The sequence below is a fragment of the Miscanthus floridulus genome, chromosome 3, assembly GCF_019320115.1.
Source record: "Miscanthus floridulus cultivar M001 chromosome 3, ASM1932011v1, whole genome shotgun sequence".
In the NCBI taxonomy this organism is placed as follows: Eukaryota; Viridiplantae; Streptophyta; class Magnoliopsida; order Poales; family Poaceae; genus Miscanthus; species Miscanthus floridulus.
Genome location: NC_089582.1, coordinates 14,495,937 through 14,516,559, shown reverse-complemented (window position 1 = coordinate 14,516,559; position 20,623 = coordinate 14,495,937). Strand labels below are relative to the sequence as shown.

The 20,623-nt window shown below is 48.1% G+C and overlaps 1 pseudogene; it reads right to left on the bottom strand.

The window, feature by feature from the left end:
• Positions 1-8,349: 8,349 nt before the first annotated feature.
• On the bottom strand, positions 8,350-9,562 carry LOC136543222 (uncharacterized; annotated as a pseudogene).
• Positions 9,563-20,623: the final 11,061 nt, after the last annotated feature.

Sequence of the window (20,623 nt, the reverse complement as noted above, 5' to 3'; positions counted from 1 at the left end):
ACCACCGCGTGCCGCCTGGTTGATGATCTTCTCTACAAGAGCGTGGTTCCGAAGAGCGCCGCCGCCGATGAGGAGGAGGAGGACGTGGAGTAGGCCCGGAAGAGAGGCCTCATTGAGCTGCCTTGCTTCGTGATAGCCACCAAGATTGAGCTCAAGCTACAAAATCAAGGCCTCGTCTTCCATCCCTGTCGGGGCATGGCCCCCGGTATCTACAAGACAAGATATGAGCCGCAACATCAGAAGTGGCCCAGCCCACAAGATAAAGGCGTGCACGGCACTGGTCGACGTGCACCACAAGATATTATATAGTACCAAATAAGATATTTTCCTTATAACCCTACCCCTCCAGACTATATAAGGAGAGGCAAGGGTCCCTTAGTCGACATCTTCATCAAATCTCATATTCAATACAATACAACAAAGACACAGGACGTAGGGTATTACGTCGATCAGATGGCCCGAATCTGTCTAAATCGCTGCCTCTACGCCTTGTGTCACCATCCGGTTCCTATCACGCGCACCTCCACCGATCAATCTTCCTTCGTGGGATACCCCTTGAAGGACTGCCGAGCATCTTTTGTCGACAGTTAGCGCCCATCGTGAGACTGTGTGTGCTGATCCATGGCGAACCAGATGGGACATCAAGAACAACGCCGTTCGTGGCAACCTGACTTCCTGAGGCGGCGTTCTTCAGCAGCCTTACGGGCTCGACGTTACGGCAACGACAACCGTCCGGCTACCTGCGATGGGACTTCACCTCTCAAGCATCCAGCTCCGACTCACCTGGATTTTGGCCAGGACCAACACTAGGAAGCAGGTCGGCGAGAAGCCAGGCGACCTTAGCTGCAGCAAATTTTATCAGATCCGATCTTAAAACTCACGACGAGATCGGAGTCTGTCCTGCATGCATCTCGTGTTGGCGAATACGAAGTCAAAGCTTTAGCCACGGCATGCATCAACGACGAGACTTGAAAGCAGCATTATGACATCACGTCATGATCTCCACCGCCATTATGCGTGGCCTTACATCACCATGACATGAAGATGATCCAAGCAAGCTAGCCAAAAGTGATCAACGTACTAATCTTGGTTTCTGCATATACGTGCTTACGCATGCACCGGTCACGCCTGCCAAAAATCCTCGTGACCTACCTCTAACATGGGATCCACTATGCGGGTTCACCTACAACTCCGCGCACCCGTTCGAGTGCGTCAAGTCACCCGAGCCGCAAAGCGAGCCGCAGAAGGACGACGTCTCCCGGACAACTTACTCCGACCACCTGACGCGTCGCAATGATGACCGCCGCCACGACGACAGACTAGAAGCTCGAGTGCCGGGCAATTTCATCAACGCCGACCAGATAACGCAAAATGCCACCGACCAGATTTTCTGTCTAAAGCTAAGTCATGCTTTAATATTTTTCTAAATATTCTCCAATCTTCGTATATCGCCATAATATTTCTCCGAGCTGTTTTCTCCATGTTTTCTCTCTAAACGATTTTCTTTCATGTATACCATCTTAAAGATGACATACAACTAAGTCTAAGGCGAACCCCCGAACAGTCATGTTGACGCTCAGATGTCTCAAGAGACGGCCCTGTCTCTGGCTCGTCCCTACACGTGCACAAGCGTCTGCCCTCTGCGTTATGGGTGATCGGCAGCGGCTCCTTAGCAACGCTTTGTTCTTCCTACACGCATACAGGCTCCGCGCTCCGCGTTATGATTAACGGGCTAGCTAGGGCTAGAGACTCAGCTACATACTAACTGGTTGGGCGGTTTATATTAAATATAAATACATCTTCACACCAACTGATCACCGATCTGCATACGTTGTTTCATCACCATTGCTGATTTTTCTCCGGAGTTCATATATTTTTACATCATGTACTACCCGTTCTACATATTTGTATTGCAGGATCATCGTCCAGGTGATCGGACCACCTAGTGCTTGGACTTCTCCACCAATCAACTGGTCGGACCGCTAGGTTTATGGACTTCATCGCCGACCAGTTGATCGGACTGTTCGCCGGACGTTTCTACTCAATGCTCACTTCGCCGCCGACCAGTTGATCGGACTGTTCGTCGGACGTTTCTACTCAATGCTCACTTCACCGCCGACCAGTTGATCGGACTGTTCGTCGCTTGAGCTTCATCATCAGCTACGCCGGGGACTCCTCGGTGCTCGGACATCTCTAGCTACCCCGAGGACTCCTCAGTGCTCGGACATCGCCAGCTACGCCGAGGGCTCCTCGGTGCTCGGCATCATCAGCTACGTCGAGGACTCCGCGGTGCTCGGACATCGCCAGCTACGCTAGGGACACCTCGGTGCTCGGACATCGCCAGCGACGCCGAAGACTCCTCGGTGCTCGGATATCACCAGCTATGTCGTGGACTCCTCGACGCTTGGATATCGCCAGCTACGCCGTGGACTCCTCGGTGCTCGGATATCGCTAGCTACGCCGGGGGATCCTCGGTGCTTGGACATCGCCAGCTACACTGGGGACTCCTCAGTGTTCGGATTCTTCGTGCAAGCTGCTCCATGCTGTTCGGATCTGGGTGCTGATCTTGGGCAGCATATCTGGGGTCTTGATACACGCATGTCAGACGATGTCGACAAGCTTTCAGACTTCTTTTTCTTTGACCCTACTATAAGATTCATTCTTCATCTTCCAGCAGGCTCAGGGACGAAGTGGGCACACTTTACCTTACAGTGAATGTGCGCTTTACAATTTAGGGCTCCGCCCATGGACTGGTTGCTTGCTCGACCGGTCATCTGCCTTTCTTCTACTTTCTGACACTAGCACCACGTTACTACGTCACCTACTGTCAGGCTCAGGGACTAGCTATGGGGTTATGGCCCCCGGTATCCACAAGACAAGACATGGGCCACACCATCAGAAGTGGCCCTACCCACAAGATCAAGGCGTGCACGGCACTGGTCGACGTGCACCGCAAGATATTGTATAGTACCAAATATGATACTTTCCTTATAACCCTACCCCTCTAGAGTATATAATGAGGGGAAGGGGTCCCTTAGTCGACATCTCCATCAGATCTCATATTCAACACAATACAACAAAGACACATGACGTAGGGTATTACGTTGATTAGACGGCCCGAATCTGTCTAAATCGCTATCTCTGCGCCTTGTGTCACCATCCGGTTTCTATCACGAGCGCCTCCACCGATCAATCTACCTTTGTGGGATACCCCTCGGAGGACTACTGAGAATCTTTTGTCGACAATCCCCATGGCGTCTTCAACCATCTCACCAACCTCTCCCTGAGCCGTGTCCAATTTCACGTCCCATGCAGCCTCGGCAATGCTATTTCCAAACCACGGTGCCCATGCTTGCAGAAGCTCAGCGTCCTCGAATCCGACAGCCGGACAATCTCTCCGACCGCGAATTGCTACAGACGCGCATTTGTCCGATGTTTGTATAGGGCCCTTGCAGCTATGTAGACCATAGGCTCAACTCTGGCGCATGTAGACCATAGGCTGAACTCCCCCAAAACACCATGTACCTGACCAACATTGGAATATAAGGGGGTGGTCGGATCCTAAGAGGGGGGAGGACGATTCCACACAGATCATTCGAGTCCTCACCGTTCCACTCGAGCTCTGCACTGAGAGTAGAGCAACCCAGAGAGAGGCACCGAGAGCTCCTCCACTGTCTTCATCTTCCTCCTCTCCGACGAGGGGGAAGGCTCCACCAGCGGCGAGATGACCCTAGGATCAGCACTGAGCGATTCCCTACCAAATCTCTCTCTTTCTCATGTACACTCTGTTACAACGACAATGCTATTTAGCAAAGAATTTGGTCACCTACAGAGAAACCAGAGCAGAGCACGCCGGGGACCAGGAGGCCTGAGAGCAAAGCATGCCGGGGACCAAGGAGGATAGCTGAGCACGTCGGTGATCTCCTATAGGTCGAGATGGCGAAGGACAGTCGGAGCACGCCTGGGCCAACGCCAGCGTCGAGCCCACTCCCAGCCACCACCCGCTACAACAGCACGCCCCTCCGGCCTACCGCCTGCAACAGTAGCACGCCCCTCTGCCCGCCACCAGCCTACGCGGAGCACGGCCTCCGCCCTCCACCCACCGGCGCGGCATGCCCCTCCGCCCGTCAATGAGGTCCTCATTCCTCAAAGCCATAGGCCTGCGTCGCGCGCAACCACGGCCGGCGCCGCCTGCATGAGAGCCGCAGGAGCCCACAACCACCGCACGCTTGAGCTAGCTAACTGAGGTGACCTCCCTCTGCCCATTAGCACGTGCCGACGGCTAAGTCCACAGGCCAAGTACTACAGACGTGCGTACGGAACACACATCTGCACAAATTACAGACACGTATAGAGCAGGACGCATCTGATCCAAGTACGAACACTACAGAGGCGTGTTCACAACACAGGTCTGAAAGCTATACGCATTGTAATAGGGAAAAAGATATAGACGCGTGTTCACAACACGCATCTGTAACATAACACACGTCTGTAATATGTGATATTATTACAAATGCATGTCCCGTACGTGCGTCTGTAATATGTTATCCAAATACAGACGCATGTTCCGTACGGGCGTCTGTGGAATTTCAACTCGTTATCCGAGACTCGGAAAACACAACACGCGTCTGTAATATTTGATGCAGCTACAGATGCGTGTTACAGAAGCCTGTAGTGTTAGCACAGACGAGTTTTACCGACATGCGTCTATAGTAAGCTCTTATTATAGACGTGTATTGACCTTGCTGGACCGGCGACCCCGCCGGCGACTTACTACAGAAGGCGCGTCTGTAAACTCGCATCATGCGCTTTTGTGCGGCGTTTGTAGGTGCCGCTCGTGGATATGTGCCTTTTTTATGTAGTGCCACACAACCAACTTACTCCAAAGTCCAAACCTGTGCTGTGCAGGATTAGATTTCACTTCATATGCATGCATGGTTGTGCAGAATTTTCGGCATTGACTTGGCTAGTGAGGCGCTGACTAAGGCAGCCTCTCTAAGATCCAGTCTTGAGTCTCTTGTGGCCATGCATGCATGTGCACAGGACAGGGAAGAAGGGAACCGCAAAGCTCAAGATCTAAGAACATACACTGCACGGTGCTCAAGGAAGGAGAGGATACATACTTTTGTAGTAAACGTAGTTACAACGTTACAGCTGCAACTACGTATACGTAGTACGTACGTAAAGTACTGTACTCAAGTTGAATGCTTACGTAGTACTGTATTGTATGTATTGTCGAAATGGAGGCTAGGACCATTCAACGCTGCTAAGCATGGATGCATGCAAAAACACAAGCACCAAAATAACTAGCAAAGCAATAATATACTTCCTCTGTCCCAAAAATAGTATCGCTATGGAGTTTATGCTGGTCAAACTTTCTTAAGTTTGACTAATTTTATAGAAAATATAAGCATCGTTTACATTTTCAAATAAGTATATTACGAAAACATATCATTTATTTATTTAACGATACTAATTATTTATGCACTATAAATATTAATATTTTCTTATATATTAGGTCAAACTGAAAAAATGTTTGATTTCTTGGGAAGTAAGAAATGCCACTTTTTATCGGATGGAGAGAGTATATATCAAGCAAGTGTATTATTTCATGATTTCAATCTTGGACTAAATGTGGGAATTAGTGCGGCCTCAGCTAATTATTAAGCCTAAGCACACCGATTCGGCTGAAGATGTCAACCATAGCATCGGACACCCACGTCGTCTGATCCTCAGATATAGAAGTCAACTGTGTAATTTGTCAAGCGAACACTCAGTAAATTCAAGTGAACGCTTCCGGTCGAAATTCAGTGGGCATGCATATATACTAGTATAAGTAGTTTACTGAAACTGAAGCTAGGAAACTAAGGTCGTGATTGGTAGGCTGGTTCCTGCTTTAAGTCAGCTCCGTAGTGATCAGTTGTCTGGCAGCATGCAAAATGCTCCTTCGGCTTCGGGCCTGGCTCTAAGTAAACCAGCTAGAACTGTTTCCGTTTCTTCTATGGGGGGCCGTGTGAGGGAGAGAGCGAGCGCAGATGCAAGCCAGTAAGCAGGAAACCAAACAACTGATATGCTCATCTATTATATACTCATACAATCAACCAAACATGAGTTGCATACAGCAGGCTTGGCCTAGCTCAACCAGGCCCATAGGAGCGAGCCGGACTCATCTGATCATTGAACCAAAATCACACCCTAGTTTACTAAAACTGAATCATATACTAGATTGAGGCTTGGAGCCCGGGTAGACTTGTTCACGTGTAACGGAAAACTGAAAAACTGACACACGGAAAAAGAAAAGCATAGCCATTTTACACGAAATTATATCGCATCGCCTGCTGCAGAAACTAAGACTTGTTATATACGTCTAGCAATGTCTGCAGCAGGCACATGATCAATAATGAGACTTAATTAGCTAAGTAGTAGTAAATTGACATGTGTACTGTACCTCCATCAAAAAGCAGTGTTTCAGGTTCAGAAAATGTTCTCTCTTCTATTTATTTGCACAGGTCTGTAGGATGCAGTCATACATGACCCTATATTGAATGGATTCTGCCGAAACCAGAAAATGTTTCTTCTGTTTTTTTCTCAGTATGACTATGACACCACTCGCTGCCAATGCAAGCTGTATGAAGGATCGAAACGGGCGACCAGAGGGGGGGGGGGGGGTGAATGGTCGCGGAAGCCAAAAATTTATAACCCTTCCCCTAAACACAAAACCTGACTAAATCACGTTTTTTAAATCTGGACATAACTCTATGTACCTAGTAAACCTGATGTGGACGAAAATCCGTAACTCCGATCGACCTAAAAATTTGTCAGATTAAACTAGATGAAATTACAAAACTAACCTAACTGGAATCGCGTCAATCTGACTTACGGATCTTGAGATAAAAATAAAACAAGCAGACTATGTCAGATGCTAACGAGAATTGTAAAGAACAAATCGAGATGCACAAGATCAATCATTATAGATGAAAGATTAAATAGAGTAATTGAACTTACAAAAGTGCATCTAGCCTCCGCCCGAACATCCTCCCTCTCTTAATCGGAGAGATCAACAAAAACCTCTCACTAGAATTCAAACCCTAGGCTAGACCGGAGAGAGGAAAACTGAACCGTGGAACCCCGGGCACGGGTACTGTTCACGGGTACTATTCACGCGTGAATAGTAACTCGCCGGGAGTCAAAAACGTCCCTCCCTTCTCAACCCTAGGTGCCACATATTTATATCTCCAAAGGGTGGCACGACCTATTTTCACATAACCCCCTACGCTAAATAAATCCAACGTAGGGGCGTAAATTCCAATTACGTCCTCCATGGCAAATTCCGCGATGTCCGCGATCCCTCCATCTCCGCGATGTGATCCTCGCGATGTCGCCGCACGACCATCCGAAATCGTATCGCGATCGCCAGAATTTCCATCTTCGGCCAACGCACGCCGCACGAGCGTCCCGGTACGATGCATGGCTTTGTGGCTCAACCAGCGAACCCCGGATTTTGTGGCGTAATCTGGAAACCTCCCTCGACGTCCTCCCACCGTGTAGCCAGGTACAGTAGACGTACACCACATGATCGCCTGTCCCTCGAACGCAAGCCTCGATCCGCCCTTCTCCGCCCCCACGGTTCTTCGGCACGGCATCCTATCCTCGTTCTTCACTCGTCGCCGCATGTACCTTGTCTCCACCTGTCACCTACAACCACAACCTGCCGAGAGATACGTCACACGCACACCGTGTTGTCAATCGCTCATCACCAAGGTGCTAGCACACCGGCATCTCACTGTATGACTGACAAAGGGCTTTCCTGTCTTCCTTATAGATCAAATCCCCAAGGAGCAAGAAAGAGGAGATAGCGCGATGAGATATACTATGGTCACAACAATTGCATAGCTGAATGTAAAAAGACAAAATATGATGAACTCTTTCTTTCCTTCAACTGCACAACTTAAAATTAAACATACTTAATGCCATGAGAACCTATTTTTTACTCAACCATCAAACAGTAGCAGGATCATGTTCATGGATGGATCATTGCATCTTCATGGTAGTGACAGTTTGCCCTTATAGCAAGATCTGAAAAGATACAATCCATTAGTTTGATGTTTGCAAATATTTGATATGTGTGCCGCTAAATGATTATATGGCTTGGTACTTCTGCATCACATGGCCTACAAGTTAATACAAATTAATATATCTTTAAGTTCCTATAGATATGTTGATAGTATATCACCAAAATAGTTAAAAAAATCTATACACCACCATGGAATTCCAATTGACCTTACATTCCCAAAAGATTATTTACAAGTCACGGCTAAAAAATATATAGGTGACAGTAATTTGTATTGTTCACATCCTATTGCTCCGGTTTATGACTACTTGACAGAAGTAAATGAACTTTTGGACATAACTATAACATAAAAATTGTAAAACAGAGGTATAAATAAAGAGTGCCACAAAGCTACTATATATACCTTGGAGTGTAGAAGCTCGTGTAAGGCAAGATGAGGTCGAACCGTTCGCCCTCTCTTTCGCCAACCTTTCTCACTTTCTTTGACTTGAGGTTGAGTGTGAAGATTTCAGTAGATATGTTAACGAAAATAGTATTTGTGCCCTCGGCGAAGCCAACCACTTGATATGACTTGTATGGTACATGACTTGGGAGCAACGTTCCAAGCTTCATAACCTTGTGTTTCACCCACCCATCGATGTCGTTAGTAACATCTTGTCGTGACCACATATGGATGCAATTGTCGTCAGACAGGGTGGCAAGTCCCAGCCCTCCATCCTCTGTCTTCATGAGAACTGCCCTAGACATACCTCGTGGCATGTTGATCTCAGATAGCCAATGTGTACACAGGTCATACTTGAGGATGCTTGTGGTATATTCAAAGGGGAAGTATACGACATCTCCAATAAGAAGACTGGGTTTGCGACCGCTTCTGGGAGTACGTTGTCAGTGATCTGATTGGGGTTGGAGCGCTCCATGCACCGGTCAGTGATGAGTAACTGTATGCACATGCGAATATAGGGCTGAGAAGGTTGGTCTCTACAAAGACCACACGGAACGGACCACCGTGGCAATCGAGGTGTCGCAGCCGTCCTTGGCACACAGCACCGCCCCTGTGTAGTTGTAGGACGAGTAGGAGGGGTACCTATCAGAGGGCAATCTCAGGTGCTGTTGGCTGCCGGTGATGGGGTCCCAGACGACGAGTCTCCTCTTTGACGCGTCCCTGAAGTGGATCAGCACGCAGTCGTGGCGGCTGTCAAGGGCGACCCAGCAGTTCTAGTCGACTGCAAGCATGCGAATGGGGGAGGGGATGCAAGTCGTCGCGGGGACGAATTGCATGGATGAGGCGTCGGAGTAGCAGTTCTGGATGTAGCCGTGCGGTGGCGGCGCTCCATGGAATCCGCGGCAGCGGCGCAGGAAGCAGTCCCGGTCAGAGATGTTGCGGTGCCAGGCCTTGCAGAAGAGGCTGGCGTGGACTAGGTGCACTGGCTCGTCTGCGAGGACGCGCACGAGGATCTCTTGGATGAGCTCCTCCGGCAACGAAGACGCCATGCAGGTGGTCACTGGGTTCGATCTTGGATGCTATGGAAGTATGGAATGGATCAGAGGAATTGAAACGACAGCACGGCACGTATGTACAGACTCCATGCAAGTCGTTGCTAGATATATGGCACAAAATTCTGAGCAACAAGTACCTACATGTTACGACACTACTTAGCAATTCATTGGTTTAGAACGAATTCAACACGAAGAGTGAGTGGGTTTAGGATACATCGAGCAGCACTCGCCATCGCTCCAGACCAATGTTTTAAATAGCGGGCTAAGCCTCTTAGCGGCAGCCTCTCCAAAAGGCTAAGAAAGGCTATAGCGAGCTAAATAGCGGGCTAAGCCATTTAGCGGCTGGACAAAAAATATGTCAAACATCATGTAATTTTACACATAATAAAGATATAGAAGATGAAAACATTACAAATACCAATAGGGATAGATAGTTCAAAGTCTTACTAACACATTACATCAAAGTTCGTAGTTCATAAATGATACATCATACATCACATAGGGACATACGTGAGTTCAAAGTTCATACAAAGGTGGAAATGAAAGCCCAAGTCAAATAGCGGCGCTAAATGAACCACAATTTAGCGGAATTAGCGCGCTATTAGCAGCTAATAGCGGAAAAAATCGTTTAGCGTTAAAATCTTGGTAGCTTAGCGTTGGTCTTCCAGATCCGCTAAATAGCGCTATAGCGTCCGCTATAGCGCGCTATTTAAAACTTTGCTCCAGACGCAGCCGGCCGGTTCTGTTCCGTGTCGTTCTCCCCCTCCCCTCTGCTTCCCCCTTCTCAGATAACATCTCCCACTAGCCGACTCCGCATGCTAGACTACGGCTTCGTCCAACTTGGGCCGAGATACTTGCTGTTGGGCTGGACCTTCCTCTTGGGCCTTTCTGGCTGTATTGCGTCCTGGTTTGTTTCTCCACCACCATTAGCTTCGCCATCATCGGTGCCTCCCTCAGGTTCAGGTTTAGACGCCGGCTTCATCGTGACATTCCTCCCTTCTTGAGAACCGGCTTGTCCCCAAGCCGGTGCCGCCGGAAAAATCAGCTTCAAAGCTTGTTCATCCTCCCAGGTAGCCAGATGAGCCTAATGTTAGGAAAGCACCTGCATTCTTCAAGCAAGATCACGCCGCCATGCTCAAGACTACAGAAGATGGTAACCTGGGATTGGCTCTCATTCAGCAGTCCAAGCTCATCCTCTGGTCAAGGGAGGCTCTACATCGACTCGATAGCTGGAAGGAGGATGCTGGATGGGCACAGAGCAGACTCATTGAGCTCGGCGCTTCGCTCCATGTTAATGTCCTCTTGGATCCGGCTCGATTGGTTGGCTTTACAAAAGGAGTCCTTCCTAATCACTAGTCTCTACTTACCCAAGTCACCATCATTAACTGCAGGAAACCTGTGGAAGTCCATGGGACAATATGTAGAATATAAGATATCATGTCTAAATTGCCGTGAAGCCAATGATGGGCAAGCTAGGCATACTTACATTTTTGTTAATTTCTGCTTCTATGTGGCTGCCCTGCTGGTCTGGAAGAACCAGATTGCCCCATCTGAACAAAGGAATAAGATCAACAATTATTATTGATCAAGTTCGACATAAATGAAACATGAATCAGAATAAATGGAATAAGGTAGCAGTTAAGTTAATTGAATCAATCTTCCTCTTGAAAGAGTGTCATTTGCTTACAGAAAAAAGCTGTGAACACATGATGAGAAGGTTTATTACCTGACTTTTTCCCGATGGTCTGGCCAGTCCATAATTCAAATCTGATAGCAAGAGCAGCACATCATAAATAATTTCGAACATCATCACATGACAGTCAGATTAGCACAAGATAGCAGGCTGGAAGACTTGTTACCTGATGGTGGCACTGGCAGATACATGCCGTTTCCATTATGATACATTGGGATATAATATCCAGCTGGGATAGCAACAGCGGGCGACACAACATAGCACAGCCGCACACACAGACTTCCACGTACCCCCACACAAAGAGGCGCCCACACATGCACCCCACCACACACGCGCGCGCACACACTGACGCACAAGCAAATGCGCACACACGCAAGCACAACACACGCGCGCGCACACTCGCACACCCACACGCACACATGCCCGAATACACACACAACGTTAGCACCCTGGGAACGGGAATATGACCCACGTTCCCGTTCTCATGTTCCACGTTCCGGGAACGTTTACGTTCTGAAAATACGAATGTTCCCTTTTCCCACGTTATAAAATGAATGTTCCCTTTTCCCACGTTATAAAATGATAACCAAGTTTCCATTCCCGTTCCGAGAACTCGGACGGGAACTGGAACATGGCTGCTAAGCACACAACACACCCACACCACGCACACGCGCCCGTGCACACGCACAACACATATGTGCATGTACAGACACAAGAGACACACACACGCAAGCTAGTACTCGTACCAGGAAGCTTTTTTTCAAGGGGGAAAAAATCACAACACTATACCACAGCCCAAACTAGCGTCGGACATAGGGTCAGTAAAAATACGAAAATACCGATGGACCGTCGGTCAGTAAAGATTTCGCTATTTCTTGTTTTCTCGTCTGAAGGTCGGTCGGTGTATGCATAGCCTCCTTTATCTTGATACGCTGAGAACCAAAGTTTCTGGCTAAAACATTTCTACTTCTCTTACTTTTTGGCCTCCAAATACATTGATACTGACCTATCGAAAGTTAAATGATGATACCCGACCCAAGGAGACAAATCGACAATTTCAGGTTAGTCAAGGCCAGTACATAAAGAAGTGTTTGAAGTGTTATCCGGGCAAAATGTTCAGATGAGTAGATGACACCAACAAAACTTCCCTGTGAGCAACAGCTCCTGGTCATCTCGGCATCTCGCAGTGTGTCATCAGTATCTCATGCACTGCGTGCGCTCGCGAGCGCGTGCATTCGTAATTGCATGACTATGGACTATAGTCTACGGATCTATGGGTCGGAGAGGCAACACGCCAAGTACGTCTGGCCGGCCGGGATTTGCAGGATGGGAATGGGATGGACATGGTCGTCTCTAGCTAGCTCACTGCTACTGGATTCAGGTTCTTTGCCGAGTGCCTGAGGCACTCGGCAAAGGCTATATTGCACTCGGCAAAGCCTTTGCCGAGTGCGGCACTCGGCAAAGCACACACGGCAAAAAATTGATCGGCAAAGCACTCTTTGCCGAGTGTATTTTATCGGGCACTCGGCAAAGGCTTTGCCGAGTGCCCCGGAAACACTCGGCAAAGAAAAGCGACCGTCACGGCACCGGTCCCGTTGACGGTCACTTTGCCGAGTGTCAACCTTGCCGGCACTCGGCAAAGATTTTTTTAAATTTTTTTTAAAACTTTCTTTGCCGAGCGCCAACCCGTGAGGCACTCGGCAAAGAGCTTTTATTTATTTTTTTGAGAATTTTCTTTGCCGAGTGCCAACCCTCCATGCACTCGGCAAAACTTTTTTATTTTTTTTAAAAAATTCTTTGCCGAGCGCCAACCCGGAAGGCACTCGGCAAAGAGCTTTTATTTTTTTTTTTGAAAATTTTCTTTGCCGAGTGCCAAACCTCCAGGCACTCGGCAAATATTTTTTTATTTTTTTTTGAAAAATTCTTTGCCGAGCGTCAACCCGGAAGGCACTCGGCAAAGAGCTTTTATTTTTTTTGGAAATTTTCTTTGCCGAGTGCCACCACTCCAGGCACTCGGCAAATATTTTTTTTAAACTCTTTGCCGAGTGCCAACACGGCAGGCACTCGGCAAAGTTTAAATTTTTTTTTTAAATTTCTTTGCCGAGTGTTAGAGTCACAGCACTCGGCAAAGCTGGAAAATCTGTTTTCTGGTCGCCCATTTTGCCAGCTTTGCCGAGCGTTGTGACCATTGCGCTCGGCAAAGGGGTCCTTTGCCGAGTGCAACACTCGGCAAAGTGACCCAAAACGGCAAATATTTTTTTTTGCATTCCATCATGACAAATACATTCATACAAATATATATCACATATATATCTCATCCATCACATATATATCTCATCCATCACATATATATCTCATCCATCGCATATATATCTCATCCATCACATATATATCTCATCCATCCACACATCCATCCGCCCATATCACATCCATCACAATATATAATAATAAGTGCTCAAGTCCATCCAAATAAGTTTACAAGTCCATCAAAGTCCACAAGTGCATCACAAGTCCATCACCAAGTGAACAACAAATGTAAAAAATACAACATGCACTCATCTCGGCCACTGCGACTGTGGTGAAGGCCCAGATGCATCATTCGTAGGTGCATGAGGTGGATTATTCGAACCACCGTCAGATGGAGACTGCACAAAGGAGAAAAGATTGCATGTGAGACAAGATTATTTTGATAGCTAATCTAGGACGATAGAGGCCATACAAGCAAAGCACAAGTGAAAGTAAAAAACTTTGATACTCACAGGAGTAGCTACAGCTGCAGGACGCAGAGGCGGAGGTGGAACCAACAGCCCAGGTGCAGAGACAAGCCCATACGTTGCCCAAGCCCTTGTAGGAAATCCGTAATGTCCATCAGCCTCTGCGCCTGGGCCTACCGCTCGGCCCGCTCGGCCTCCAACTGGGCCCCCAGCTCCTGACGTTCCTTCATTTCTTGTTCCAGCCGGGCCTACAATATTTCACTCTAATGTTTCAGTAATGCAAAGCTAATTAAGGTGTGTAAAGATCAATGTATGACGAGTAAAACAGGAATAACCTCGAGTGCGTCGACCCGGTGCTGTGCAGCGGTCGGCCGTGTGCGAATGGCCGGGCTCTCGCTCATGCTCCGTGCTCGGATATGGGAGAGAGAGGGAGTAGAGGCCGTGTCGATGACGCCGTCGCCAAGCCAGAACCGTCCATGCTTCTTGCCTTGCCCCGCCCTCATGATGGCCTCTCCATCGAAGTCCTGGGTGCTCGGATCGTGGTCTACCCCATGGAGCGACCTCGCCACCTCAGTGTACTCACTGATGCGGGAGTGGACGCTCGGGTTCGTGTATGCCTTGGGCGGGTCCTCCAGGTTGAAGGAGACGTCGGACGTCGCCTTACCCTTGTGGGCCATACACCATGCCTGGAAGTCCGAGCAAGCCTGGCCACTATGTGACGCCGACTACGAGAAAGACAGCACGATGATTAGAAATCAGACAGAACTGAGCGTAACAATAGATAAATCAATTCGCGTACCCATGCTTGTTTGTATCCGGCGAGGTTGCGGCTGCCTTGATGGTGTGCTGGACCTTGCATCAGTAAACGACGGTCCCGAGCATCCCTGTGCATCTTGAGGTACTCCTCCGTGAACCACCTGTCCACCATCATCGCCCAGCACTCAGGATACGCTTGGCACCACCAGGGAATCACCTACACGTCATCAAGTATTGGACATATAAGAAGATCAAATTAAACCAACTTAATCTCAAATCGAATCAATGTTGATGTTCTTCATTTACCTCAAGGTACTGCTCCCGGGTCAGCTGCATCTCTCTTGCGTCTTTCTTGGTTTTCCTCTCTCCAAGCTTCGACCCATAGTAGGTTACGATGGCCTAGATGCGCGCCTCGTGATGCATGTCGGTGATGAGTTTTTTACAGGCTTTGGTAGTCGCCTGCTCCGCCCTGGCCTCAAATCCCTCCTCGCATCTATAATAAGTCTGCATACAAAAGCGATGTATCGATTCATTATTTCAAGAAAAGTCTAATGAATGCGACATATTGAGCAATGTTGTGCAAGGGAGACTTACCCAAAACTCTGCCTTCACCCGCGCCGCCTTGTTGGGGTACTCCGCATCGGAGGCGACGACGTAGTGGTCAAACGAGTAGGCCGGCTCCGTCTTCGATGCGTACGTGACAATGCCGGGGAAGTGCTGCCTGCACAGAAGACCCAGGATGCCGTTGACTAGCCGTGCGCTACCACCCGACACAACCACCCAGTTCCTGCACAAGTAATTAAGAGAAATTATTAGTTTTTTTCATCATATCATATGAAGTAGTGGTGATAACATATACAGTTACTTACTTTTGTCCTTCGGGGCGAATCACTGGGCGTTGGTGAGGAAGCGGAACCTGTGGGAGGCTCGCGGGACCTCGCAAGTAGACACTCGAAGAGGAGTTGGAGGAAGCGGAACCCGTGCCTACCGCCTCCCCCCTCCTCCTCCTCCACCTCCTCCTCCTCCTCGTCCTCCTCCTCCGTCTGCCGAACCAACTCCTCGTCTGACTCGTCCACGGGCGCCACCTCCTCCTGCGGCTGGCGGTCCTCCTCACGTGGCGTGGGAGGAGATGGCCCCTCCTGCGGCTAGCGGTCCTCCTCCTCCTGTTCGATCCCTCTGCCGCCCCCTCCACCCCCTCCTGCGACCGGCGTGGTCTTTGGTAAATTGAGTTCACAGACCTATGACGGTCGCCCGCCATCTTTGTTCAATCACCTGCAATAAAAAAGAAAAACAAGATGTAATTAGAAATAGGTGCAAAAATAAACAAAACATAATTACAAAAAACATAGTATTACATGTATTGGAAATATATGCAAAAATGAACAAAACATAATTACAAAAAACATAGTATTGCATGTATTAGAAATAATCTTCATGATTGAAATTAGCTGGATCATAGGTCTCGTCATCACTATCAACATTGTCCAACTCATCAACACTATCCGAAGGAGGAATGTTGTCTTCATTGTCATTGCCGAAATGTAATCGCTCAAGCATCTGTATGTCCTTCAGATTTCGCACCTCGTCTCCAGCGTCCTCGTCATCATCCCTTTCATTATCTACTTCCATTCCTATCTCTTCGGTTAAGTCTATGTCAAACCTCCCTTGTAGCCCCTCTTCTTGATAGAACTCTCCATCATATGTGTTTGGGTTGAAGTTATAATCTTCATCGTTTGGGACAGGTAGTTTACCGTGTGGCGATACCTTGTGCACAATAGACCAACCCTTAAGATGCTCGACGTCTTTGCACGCGTATGACGTATAATAAACCTGGACGGCCTGTTGAGCCACAATGTAGACATCTTTTCCTAGATAGATAGAATCCTGTCGAATCTCGACTAGCCCAAGCTTAGGGGTTCGTCTCGTTACACCAGGATGAAACCAGTGGCATTTGAATATGACAGGAGTAAGAGGTTTGGAACCATAAAATGATAGTTCATAGATTTCTTCAATTCTTCCATAATAGTCGAGTCCATCAGTGCCGGGTGTAACAACTCCGCTGTTTGTGGTTTGTCGATTGGGCCGACTCTGCTCGTAGCTTGCTGTGTGAAAATGATATCCATTCACGTCATAACCGGTAAATGACTTGACCCTAATGGCACAACCATTTGCAACCTGTCTTAACTCATCACTTATAGGCACATCAGTTTGGGCTTTCTGTTTGAACCAACAAATGAAATCGGGGCTCCCTGGTCCCACACCCCGTGAAAGAAGGGTATCATTTTCTTGCGGGGTAGGTTGCCTTGATCCATGCCAGGATTGACGAAGAAATTCCCTGTACCAACGAGAAACAAGGGGGTTGGACGACGAAACAAGGACATACAGCGAAATGAAACAAGTTCGTTTAGAACTTACCGAATGAACGGTTGCACCTCGACAAGGTTGGTCAACACATATAGCATGATACTGCGCCACTCTTCATTTTTCAATTGCTTAGTGGTCGATGCACTTGCGCTTCCAAGTTGCCCTTGGAAAAGGCTGAGGTTCGATTCATTTTCGCCAGCATTGTAACGAGGGGGTGGATTATGAACGTTAGGAAGTTTCTCAGTGTAGTATTTCTCTGTGAAGTTCGACACCTCCTCTAGAATGTATGCCTCTGCAATGGAAGCCTCAATTCTAGCTTTATTTCTACATTTTTTGCGAAGAGTCTTCAGACATCTCTCGATTGGATAGCACCAACGGTTCTGCACGGGCCCCCCCATCCGTGCCACATACGGGAGGTGCACAATCAAATGCTGCATCGACAAGAAGCAGGCGGGTGGAAAGATCTTCTCTAACTTACAGAGCAACACGGGTGCCGCTTTTTCCAAGTCATCAATGACGGTCCGAGAGAGCTCCTTGGCACAAAGCTGGCGGAATAAGTAGCTCAACTCTATCAGCACTTGCCAGACATGCTCCAGGACATAGCCTCGAACCATCGCCGGAAGAAGCTGCTCAATCCATATGTGGTAGTCATGACTCTTCATCCCGTTGACTCGCAAAGTGCCTAAGTTAACTCCCCTCTTTAGATTCGCTGCATACCCATCAGGGAACATTAGCTTCTTGATCCATTCAAGTACTTCCCTCCTTTGGTCCTTTTTCAAGACAAAATCAGCCTTAGGCCTTCTCCAGGTCTTGCCACGACTAGGAGGTTGCATCTCTTGATTTGGTCTATCGCACAATGTTGCCAGGTCTACTCTAGCCTTTGGGTTGTCCTTAGACTTTTCAGTGTCCATGAGTGTTGCCCAAAGTGCCTCGGCGACATTCTTTTAAGTGTGTATTACATCAATGTTATGTGGTAGAAGAAGGTCATCGAAATAGGGGAGCCTCGTCATGCCTGAGATATGAGTCCACATATGCTGCTCACCATATCCCACAAAACCACCTTCTTCATTGGGCACGAGAGCACCTATCTGAGCATGAACCTCGGCACCATTCATCATCCATGGTGCAGGGTTTGTCACTTTGATGCCTTTCATAAAGTTCTTGATGTCTTGTCTGAATGGATGGTCAAGAGGTAGGAATTGACGATGTCTATCAAACGACGAATACTTGCCACCCTTCTGCAACCAAATAAACCTCACACCTTCCTTGCATATTGGGCTTGGGAACTTCCCGTGAACACACCAGGCGCAGAATATCCCATACGCCAGGAAGTCATGCAGGGAGTAGTGGTACCAAACGTGCATTTTGAAGGTTGTCTTTGTAGCTCGATCGTATGTCCATACCCCTTCGTCCCAAGCATGGACCAATTCATCAAACACGGGCTCCATGAACACACCCATATTACTCCCTGGGTGTCCAGGAATTATCAACGACAAGAATACGTTATGTCGTTGAAAGGAGACACCGGGGGGGGGGGGAGATTAAGGGGGATAACAAAGACGGGCCAACATGTGTATGGGGCAGCCATCATTCCATAAGGATTGAACCCATCTGTTGCCAACGCGACACGTACATTACGAGCCTCATCTGCTTTGTCACGATGTTTGTCATTAAAGCGGATCCAAGCTTCACCATCGGATGGATGTACCATCTTGTCAGGATTGTACCGTTTGCCATTTTTGTGCCATGTCATCTGTTTCGCGGATTCCTCGGTCATGTATAGCCGTTGGATCCTCGGTAGGAATGGAAGGTACCACAGGATTTTCATGGGGATCGTAAGTTGCCTCTTCTGGCCATCATCAGAGTCTACCTCTAGGTACCTGGAGGATTTACACTTTGGACAAAACTTTGCATGCTCGTGTTCTTTCCTAAATAGGAGGCACCCTTTCGGACAAGCATGTATCTGCTCATACGGCATCTTAAGTGCTCGAAGGAGTTTCTGTGACTCGTACATGCTCTTCGGAAGAATGTGGCCCTCCGGAAGCAAGGTGCCAATCACGGCCAACATCTTATCGAAGCCAGGTCGACTTAAGTTTAACTCGGACTTCAACCCCATTAAGCGTCCAATGGCATCCAGTTGAGACACCGTTGATCGATCGTGAAGGGGTTTCTGTGCCGAGTCCATCATATCGTAGAACGCCTATGCGGCTGCTTCCATCTCCTCCTTCTCACGTCCCTCATCAAACTGTCCTTGGTGAAAGTCATCTAACATGTCTGCTACCCTGGCATCAGCATCAAAAGCCTCCACCCGTGGTCTCACCACCTCCTCTCTCATACGATGGGCTTCACCATGGTGGACCCACCGGGTGTAGTCCGGCGTAAATCCAATCTTCACAAGATGTTTACCCATTTCCACCTTGTTTACCCTTCTCCTGTTTCCACATTTGCTGCAGGGACACAAAACTAGGCAATGTCCTTTAGCAGCGTTGCCAAATGCACTGTTCAAGAAAGCATCGGTCTTGTTCATCCATTCCGTGGTGTAATCACTCTGACTTCTCCAGCCCGTGTACATCCACTGACGGTCATCCATCCTCTAACATATGTATCGGCGAGTAATGTAACCATTAATTGCATCTACATGGTGTTCCTACTGTCTAATAGGTGAGGATAGGTCCTAATCCCACCCATAGATGTGTAGATGAGGTTAGTTTCCATGCTCTACTCCTATCCAAGACAGAATTTCGGTAGCACCTCCCCGCTGTTCTCTAGATACATGTCCTGCCAAAGAAGAGTGTGTATCCGGAGAACAATAGGGAGGTGATGCCGAAACTCTGTCTCGGACTAGAGCAGAACATGGAAACTAACCGTATCTCTTTCGAACGGGAGACGCCTAACTGGGTTACACGATCTATGACAATGATACGAAAAGAGGGGTTATACCTAGGGTGGCGACGGAGTCAGGCTAGCGGGGCCATGGCGGGTCGGTGCAGTGGCGAGACAATGCGGTGCAGGCAGACCGACACGGTGGCGAGAACTCCGACTCAACTTTGACGGGCTCTTCTCTACAAAAATGGAACAAAATACTGTTATTTACAAAAAAATTTGGCAGAACCTCCCCTGCATGGTGAGGTTTCCAAAACCTGCAAAAAACAACGGCACGATGGCCGACAAGCACATATGGCTCAACAGAAGCCATGTAGTTTGGATATCAATCCATGCAGAAGAATATATCCAAGTAGTACCACTACTTGTACTACTACTTTCACTATTGCTACTACTACTACCATTGGTTCTTCTACTACTACCACTATTGCTACAACTAATACCATTAGTTGTACTACTACTACTACCACTAATTCTACTACTAATACTACCACTAGTTGTACTAATACTACCACTAGTACAACTAATACTACTACAACTACCACTACCTCGACAATAATAAGTGAGAAGGCATACCTGACGGGCGACGGGGTAGGGGCGGGCGGCGTCAGGATCGGGCGGAGTCGGGGACAGGGTAGAGCACGG